This window comes from Eucalyptus grandis, chromosome 7 (genome assembly GCF_016545825.1).
Source record: "Eucalyptus grandis isolate ANBG69807.140 chromosome 7, ASM1654582v1, whole genome shotgun sequence".
Classification (NCBI taxonomy): Eukaryota; Viridiplantae; Streptophyta; class Magnoliopsida; order Myrtales; family Myrtaceae; genus Eucalyptus; species Eucalyptus grandis.
The window spans coordinates 4869471-4877688 of NC_052618.1; the positions used below are offsets into that span (position 1 = coordinate 4869471).

Below are 8218 nucleotides of genomic sequence, written 5' to 3' on the forward strand. Positions count from 1 at the left end.
TGGAAAAAGTGCTTGTTAATATGACCCAAAGATTTTAAACTGGAGGCCTAGATTCTGAATTTTGGCAAGAGCCTGTGAGGCCTCAAATGCCTAGACATAACGAAAAGAAAAATTACGTTCGAAGTTGCTGGGCCGGACTTTATAATGAAAAGGTCCTGCTCAAGCCCGCCCAAAGCCCTTCGAGCTTAGCTCTATCTCTAGGTAGTATTCAATGTCGGAGCCTTCAATGGCAAAGTCTCTCCTTAAAAACCCTTATATAATTTTTATTTATTTATAATAAGAGGGCTATGGTGATTAATGAGTATGATATTGCCACATGGAAATTTAGATTTGGTGAAATGGTTGATATTTTGTAATATGTAATGAAGACACTGGCCAATCATAGTCGCCTTGTGTTAAAAGGAAAAAGGCCGAATATGGGCTTCTAAAAGAGTGCTGAATATGGGCTGCCTTATAAAACATACAGTGAAATTACAGTGCAGAAAAATATAATTGGAGGGCCTAGTAAAACAATTGAATTGCAAACATCACCTATTGACTCCTAAAGTTGATCACCCTTTTAAAAACACACGTCAATGGTAGAAGCTATTCCATATCGATTTCACTTTTAGATTTATTTTGCCTATCCTTTATATAGAATTATGTTGAAAGATTGCCCGAACTTAGTAAAAGCTATGAAAAGCTCCTAAAAATGCTATTGTCTATGGACAATTGGGCAACTTCATAGTCATAAATGAGGCAATTCTAGAAGATGAAGATTATTGACACCTAAATTTCACCTAAATTAATTAATTTAAAGTAGTGTTAAAGGTTAGGAATTAGTCACAAAAAGGGTTATTATAAAAAAAAAGAGTTAAAAAATTTCGAAAAAATCGAAATTAAACAAAAAAAATAACGAAAATGGTCGGGTCGGGCCGGATTCGACCATGGCCCGACCCCCCCTCTCTTTTCTTCCCCTCGCACTGGGCCTGGCCCAATCTCCTTTCCCTTCCGACCGGCCCAGCCCCTTTTTCTTTTCTTCTGCTGGTCTTCGCTCGAAGACTTGCAGAAGACAGAGCAGCAGGAGGGCAGCGAGAACAGGGGCGGCAGAGGATCGGTGTGGCAGGCGAGCGGCATGATCCCCAGGTCGGGAGCACCCGGTCGGCAATTGGCTCGGCCGTAGTCTTCGCGCAAGTTCCTGCAGAAAAAAAAAAAAGAGAGCAAAAAGGGAAGAAACGGGAAGAAAAGAGGAGGCAAGGCAGAGGATCGGCATGGCAGGGCTTTCGGCGCGATCCGCGGGTCGGGGAAGCAGACCGATCGACCAGCCGGCACGGCAGGAGGTCTTCGCTCGGAATGCCTGCAGAAAAAGGAAAGACAGAAGTATAAGACCGAAGGAGGGCAGCAGAGAGCAGGGCGGACCGGAATCGAGAGGAAAACAGCAACCCAAAAAAAAAACCAGCAGGGAGCGAGCTTGAGAGAAGGAGACGATTAGGGAGAAAGCTAGAAGCTATTTGGGTGGAGTGTTGCTCGCCCCTCCTCGAGGCCAATTGCTGACTTCTAGCCGACGCCCTCGAGAGCAAGACTTTTGGTTCCCAAATCTCGGCATTTTCCCGGTGAGTTTCCTTTTTGTCCAAATTGTTCGTTCCCGAGGATCTCGGCTCAGGGATATCGCGAGGTGGTCGACTGAAGTTCGATTTGTCTCGAACTGGCCTTCGCGCTGCCGTCTCCGAGCCGAGTAGGGGTTTATGACTGAAACTCATTCCCACGAACTCTCTCGGCACTGCCCTGTTTCGGTGATGGAATAGCCAAGCGAGTTTTCTCTGATTCTTGAGTTTATTGTGTCCAGCTGAGTCAATTTGTTTGATGTTGAGCGTTTCCATGTGTTCACTCGGGTCTAGGTCTAAGTCCGAGTCCTAAGAAGTGGCCAGCGTCGTTTTCCTCATTTCTCGCCCACTACGTGCTCGATGAAACGTTTGAACGAAAACTGTGTAAACCTATCTCTGTGCTGTGCATTCTAGTCGACTGCGAAAGCTGCCTCCTCGTTCGAAGAGGGTCTTTCAAATCAAAACATCTGATTATTTTAGAAAAGTCATAACTTTTGACTTTAAGTTCATGTAGTCTACGTTTGTTTCCCTGAGATGTGAGTTTATGGCCATGCATTTTTTCTGTTTGAAAAGCGAATGCGTTGGTTTGTAAATCCATGGGCGTTCTCCTTTTACTGGAAAAAGTGTGTAAATGTTCATGAGAAGAGAAGTTGGCGTTGAAATGGCCGTGAGTTGTGAGCAATGGGCTTGGTAGGTTTAACGAGATTTGGGAGCTAGTTTAGCCAAATCCAAAGATGTATTTGTGTGTCGTCACGTTATTAATCGACTTGTTAGCCTTGGAGTGTGGTTTCTCGGGTTTACAGCCATACTTTTCCTTCTCCAGCCCATCTTTTGCTTGCTGGGTGGTTCGAAATGTTAGCTCGAAGGGTTTGGTGGAGTTAGTCCAGTGATGGTGATCGGGGATTGTCGACGATGCGGATATTATTCTCGTCTGTATACGAGTTGTTGAAAGTTGGGGCGTTTGAAGTTGAATAGTTTAGTATTCTGTGCGTTGGAAAACCCTGGCCGTTAGATCTCGCTCCGCGTCCTGGGCCGTCTGATCCAGGGATTAGATCCTGTCCGCCCATCTGCATTAAGGCTCTGGTATGTCCTGAGCCGTTGGATCGAAAAGCTCCCATTAAATCCCGTCCGTCCATTTGAAAAGCTGGGTTTTCTTCTTCACCAGCTCTTCCATGGGCATTCCGTCCGCTGCTCCGGTGCATCTCCGTCGCTGCTTTTGCTGCCAAGACGACGCGATCTCCGGTCTTCAAGTATTCCGTGGAAGCAAGGCGTTGGGATTCTTCTTGGACGGCAAGTTGGTAAATGCGTCCAAGAGGCGGAATCGGATCCATCGCAAGGATTTTGGCTTTGGAACGGCAGGTACGTCTCGTTGAGAATGAGTAAAAAACGTGTTGCCTTTTCTCGCTCTTTGATTGCTCGGTATTGAGCTAGAGTAGCTTCGGGACCCTCGAGCTTTTCCTCCACCATCTCCAGCTCGTTCCAGAGAGCAGACAATTTGTTAAAAATGGCTGTAATGGAGAGATTGCCCTGTTTTAATTCTGATAGGGCTTGTTTTATTCTCTATATGTATGAAGTGCTTTTATTATGCTCCTTCTAAGATGACAAGAGTCCACATTTCGCTTTGAAGTCGAGCGATTAAGCTGGTAGCGAAGTTGAATTTCAGTGGGGTATTTTTTAATCACATTTTTGATGGACTTCTTTTGTCTACTTTCATGTGAATGGGGGACTTTGCCACCCTCGAGCTAATTTGAACTCTCTGTCACAAATAGAACCACCCTCTCCCTCCCCTCTCATTTTCCATTGTAAAGTAATCGTACCAATAGCTGAATTGAGGTGCTTCGATTTTGCTTGCTGAAAATGTCCAATTATTTGCAATTGTGTTTTGGAGTCCACACGTGTGCCAGTGGTGTTTGATCAATTATAATCAATGCATCCAAGCTAGGTGGTCAGTGCATGTTCACCACTCACAATAGATCTTTACTGTTGGTCTATATCTTCATCTGTTCTTCCTTTGCCAAGACTCTTTTAAATTAAGTTGGCATTTATTGTTTAGGTTTATGTTTCTTTTAATTTGAAAACATTTTTTTTTCACCGAGAACGTACTCAAATGTCTTTATCCAACTATGTCCTTCAAATTGCGGCTGCAGTATTCAAATTGTGGCTGCAGTTCAGTTGCAGATCACACAAGCATCTCATGTAGTCATGTGATCCTCAACGTGAGCTGTTCTTGAGTATTTGGCCCTCTTCAGAGGTAAGTTAGTCAACACCTAGATCTTATTGTTCTTTAGCAACTTTTCATCTATAACTTCCATATTTAAATACAGAACTACTCTTAGAAATCATGTAACGATAAAAGCTGTGATGGAACAATGAACAACTGTGATGCTACAATTAGAGGAGTCTTTAATCATCTGTCTCCTTGGAATGAAATAATTTAATTTGCTGGCAATAATCTTTATCAGGATTTTATGCTTCTTGGCGACCAAATGATAAGTAAAAGACTGTCAAGTAAACTTGTGTTTCAATCTGCTCCTTCCAATTCTCACAGTTGTATGGAATAGATTTAGGAAAACAAAGAACAAAACAAGATTTTTTGGGTTGACTTTGGCAGGCTCTTTGTTTGGCCCAAAATTATGCCGTCATTTCATTGTGCATAATAAATTTGTTCCTTTTTTTTTTTGTTAGAGACTAGAGACTCTTGTGCTTCAAAGTACTACTTTTAGTGATTTTGTCCATTATGATTTAGGTTAAGATCATAAACTCTAGCTTGTTGCTTGCACGGTATGGTTGAGGCAGCAGCTACGAACCGCTGTTGAGGCATACAGGGATGGAAAAAGCTTAATAGCTTATGTTGGTCCCCAAATCAATTATGCAAATGAACTTGGAAAGAATTTTAAAAGGCTCACCGAGGAAAAGAGAAACTCTTTGCTAGGAGGGATGACGTGGAAGCTAAAGCAAACAAAGACAAGACAAAGAAAAAGCTAAACGGTGTGAAGCCTGGATTGGTAGGGTTAAGGATATTGAGAATGACATTTAAGAACTAGAAAATGAATCCAGAAAAGGTTCATGGAAACGGCGTCATGTTTTGTCGGCTTCCAATCTCGGTAAAAGATTGGCCGAGAAGTGTGAGGAACCGCATAGTCGTGGGCACAAGGAAGACTTGAAACGAAGCGGTTGTCGAGAGACCACCTGAACCGTTAGAACAATGCATGCACCCAAAACAGAAAATAAGCCATCAATGCCTTTGTGCTGTTGAAGAGATCCTTGGTTACTTGAGGGATCGCGAGGTGAAAAGAATCGGGCTTTGGGGACGGTGGGAGTAGGGAAGACAACTATCATGCATAATTTGAATGATGATGTGGAAATCAGCAAAATGTTTGACATTGTAATTTCTGCGTCGGTATCCAAAGAAAGTAGCATAGAGAAGTTGCAAAAGGCAATTGCACAGAGGCTTAAATTGAATACCGAAGGGATCGGTGATCGAAGGAAATATTGTGGAGAATATTAGAAGAATTAGAGAACAAAAGATGCTTCTTCCGGATGAAGTTTGGAATGTTTTTGATTTATAGGCATTAGGATTACATGATAACAACCGGGATAGTAAGGTTGTGTTAGCAAGTAGATACGAACATGTTTGTTCGGATATGGAAGTTGATGAGTTCATCCATGTGAAAAGGCTGTCCCCAACGAGGCGTGGAATATGTTCCGGGAGAAAGTGGGTAGGAACATTAATCGCCCGATGTTGAACCGCTTGCCCGTGAAGTGGTAAGCGAATGTGCTGGTTTACCACTTCGATCGACGAGTTGCAAGATATTTTAGGAGGAAGGATAATGTTAGTCTTTGGAGGGATGGATTAAGAAGCTTGTAGAGATGGCCTAGTGTCAAAGATCGAGGCATGGACGAAGTTCTTGAATTTTTGAGATTTTGTTATGACAATTTAGATGATGAAGGGCAAAAGATTTGTTTCCTTTATGGTGCACTTGTTTCGAGGATTCGATGTTTATGTAGATTACTTATTGGAGTGTTGGAGAGCAAAGGGTTTCAGAAGGCTCTGAGTGATGCAGTTAATTTTACTGAAGCTTGGGGGCATGGCATATTGCACGATCTCATTGATGTTTCCTTGCTGGAAAGAAGTGAAAAAATAAAGCATGTTAGAATGCATAAAGTGCTCCGGAACATGGCCCTCAAAATTTCATCAGAAGGCAAGAATTCTAAATTCTTGGTGAAAGCTTGTGAGGAGCTGAAGGAGGCCCCAAATCAAGAAGATTGGAAAATCGCGAACCGCATATCTCTGATTGGAAACCAACTGTGCACATTACCGGAATCAGTAGATTGTTCTTCTCTCCTAACCCTGATGCTGCAGAAAAATAATAAGCTGACATTAATTCCGGACTCGTTTTTTGGATCTATGGAAAAGCTCCGAGTTCTAGACTTGCATGGCACTCAGATCACATCCCTGCCGATATCAATGTTGTCCCTGACAGCTCTAAGAGCACTTTATCTAAATTCTTGCAGCCTTTTAACTGAACTTCCTACTGACTTGAAAGCATTGGTGAATCTTGAGGTTCTTGATATCCGAGGCACTGAAATTGACTATTTGCCGATTCAGATTGGGGACTTGCTTAATTTGAGATGCTTGCGGATTTTCTTATCCAATTCGTGTATGAGACGGGTGATTGAGGGACGGTCAAGAGTCATGGACATTGGTCACAGTGTCATCTCTAGGCTCTCTTTGTTGGAAGAGCTTAGCATTGATGTGCATCCTAATAACTAGTGGTGGGATGTGGCTGTAGAAGGAATTACCCAAGAAGTGGCCACCTTGACGTGCTTCTATTATTTTGTTTTCCTTTTGTCGAGTATTTGACAATTTTTGTCAGTAGCAGCTCACTCTTGACGAATACTTGCTTCACTTTCCAATTATGTGTTGGTTACCATGAGTCTACCAGATATTGAATCCTCGATCATTTTGAGTATGAAATCGGCAAGTACTTGAAATATGCAAATGGGGTCGGTGTGGATCATGCAATTTCTGCTGTACTTGCTAAAACTCATGCCTTGAACTTTTATGCCAGAAGGGAATTTCAAGCATATCAGACTTTGGCAACGCTAATATTAACAAGGCACGTGGTTGCTTGATTGAAGGGTGCTATGATATTGAAGCCATGATGGCAATCATTCCATAGAGGGTGCATTGGAATGTATGGAGAAGATAGTTATAAACGATGCCCCAAAATTGACATGCCTTTGGAATGGTCCCATCCGATCTGGAAGTCTAGCGCAACTAATTTCGCTAAGTATGTGTAAATGTGCAAACCGACGAAAATATTGTCTGGCATAATTCAACTATATTTGAGAGTTGAAGAGTGTAATGAGATTAGAGAGATCATCATGAAAGCTGAAAACAACAATTTAGACCCTAGTACACTTCCAGATCTAAAGACTCTTATACTTATCGATCTGCTTAAGTTGAGAAGCATTTGGACTGATAACTCCTTGTTGTGGCCATCACTAGAGGGCATTACCATAGAAAGTAGTTGAATCATGCCACAGAAGAATATTTTCGTTAGTTTTGAACATTTACACATACTTAGCGAAGTTAGTTGCGCTAGGCTTCCAGATCGGATGGGACAATTCCAAAGGCATGTCAATTTTGGGGTATCGTTTATAACTATCTTCTCCATACATTCCAATGCACCCTCTGTGAAATGGTTGCCATCAATCATGGCTTCAATATCATAGCACCCTTCAATCAGGCAGCCACATGCCTTGTTAGTATTGGCGTTGCCAAAGTCTGATATGCTTGAAATTCTCTTATGGCATAAAAGTTCAAAGGCATGTGTTTTAGCAAGTACAGTAAAAATTGCATGAGCCATACCGACTCAATTTGCATATTTCAAGCACTTATCAATTTCATACTCAAAATGATCGAGGATTCGGTATCTGGTAGACTTATGGTAACCAACACATAATTGGAAGGTGAAGCAAATATTCTTCAAGAGTGAGCTGCTATTGACAAAATTTTTAGATACTCGACAGAAGGAAAACAAAATGATAGGGAAGTCAAGCGCGTCAAGGTGGCCACTTCTTGGGTAATAGTCTTTACAACCACATCCCACCATTGGTTATTAGGATGCACATCAATGCTAAGCTCTTCCAACAAAAAGAGCCTTGAGATGACATTGTGACTATTGGAAATGGTGATCCATTTTCTAGAATTTCTTAGAGTTGCTAAACTACAATCTAGAATTCTCTAGATAAAGTTTTGGATGGTTAAAAAATCGTGGCTGAAAATTTCCAGCATGTAAGAAAAATGTAGAAGCATAAATGTAGAATTCTCTAGAAGAACTACAATCTAGAATTTCCTAGATGAAGCCTACTTGGACAACATTCTATAGAAATCTAGAATGTTGTGCTAAGGCGGTGACTCACGCCTATAAATAGGCTTGTAGTTCATTCATTTGAGTCTGAGAGGTAAACCCTCCACCTTGTGTGTGAGGTGAACCCTCCACCATGAGAGATCATTGTACCTCCATCAAACTATTTTGTTCAACTAATGAAACTACTTTCCCCGTGTCCTATATCCTTCAATTATCATATATTGTCCCTTGTCTATCTTCTACAAACTATATCATACA

At 41.8% G+C, this 8218-nt stretch overlaps 1 long non-coding RNA gene across 3 annotated transcripts; it reads left to right on the top strand.

Annotated features, from left to right (window-relative positions):
- The first annotated feature begins 1058 nt into the window (after nt 1-1058).
- LOC104431489 lies at nt 1059-4666 on the top strand. Of its 3 annotated transcripts, XR_005552778.1 has the most exons (4): nt 1059-1592; nt 2407-2942; nt 3731-3834; nt 4330-4666. It is a non-coding gene; the product is annotated as an uncharacterized LOC104431489 (long non-coding RNA). The 3 variants fall into 3 exon arrangements; XR_005552777.1 differs by lacking the exon at nt 4330-4666 and having other exon boundaries at nt 3731-4323; XR_005552779.1 differs by lacking the exon at nt 4330-4666 and having other exon boundaries at nt 3751-4323.
- The last annotated feature ends 3552 nt before the right edge of the window (nt 4667-8218 follow it).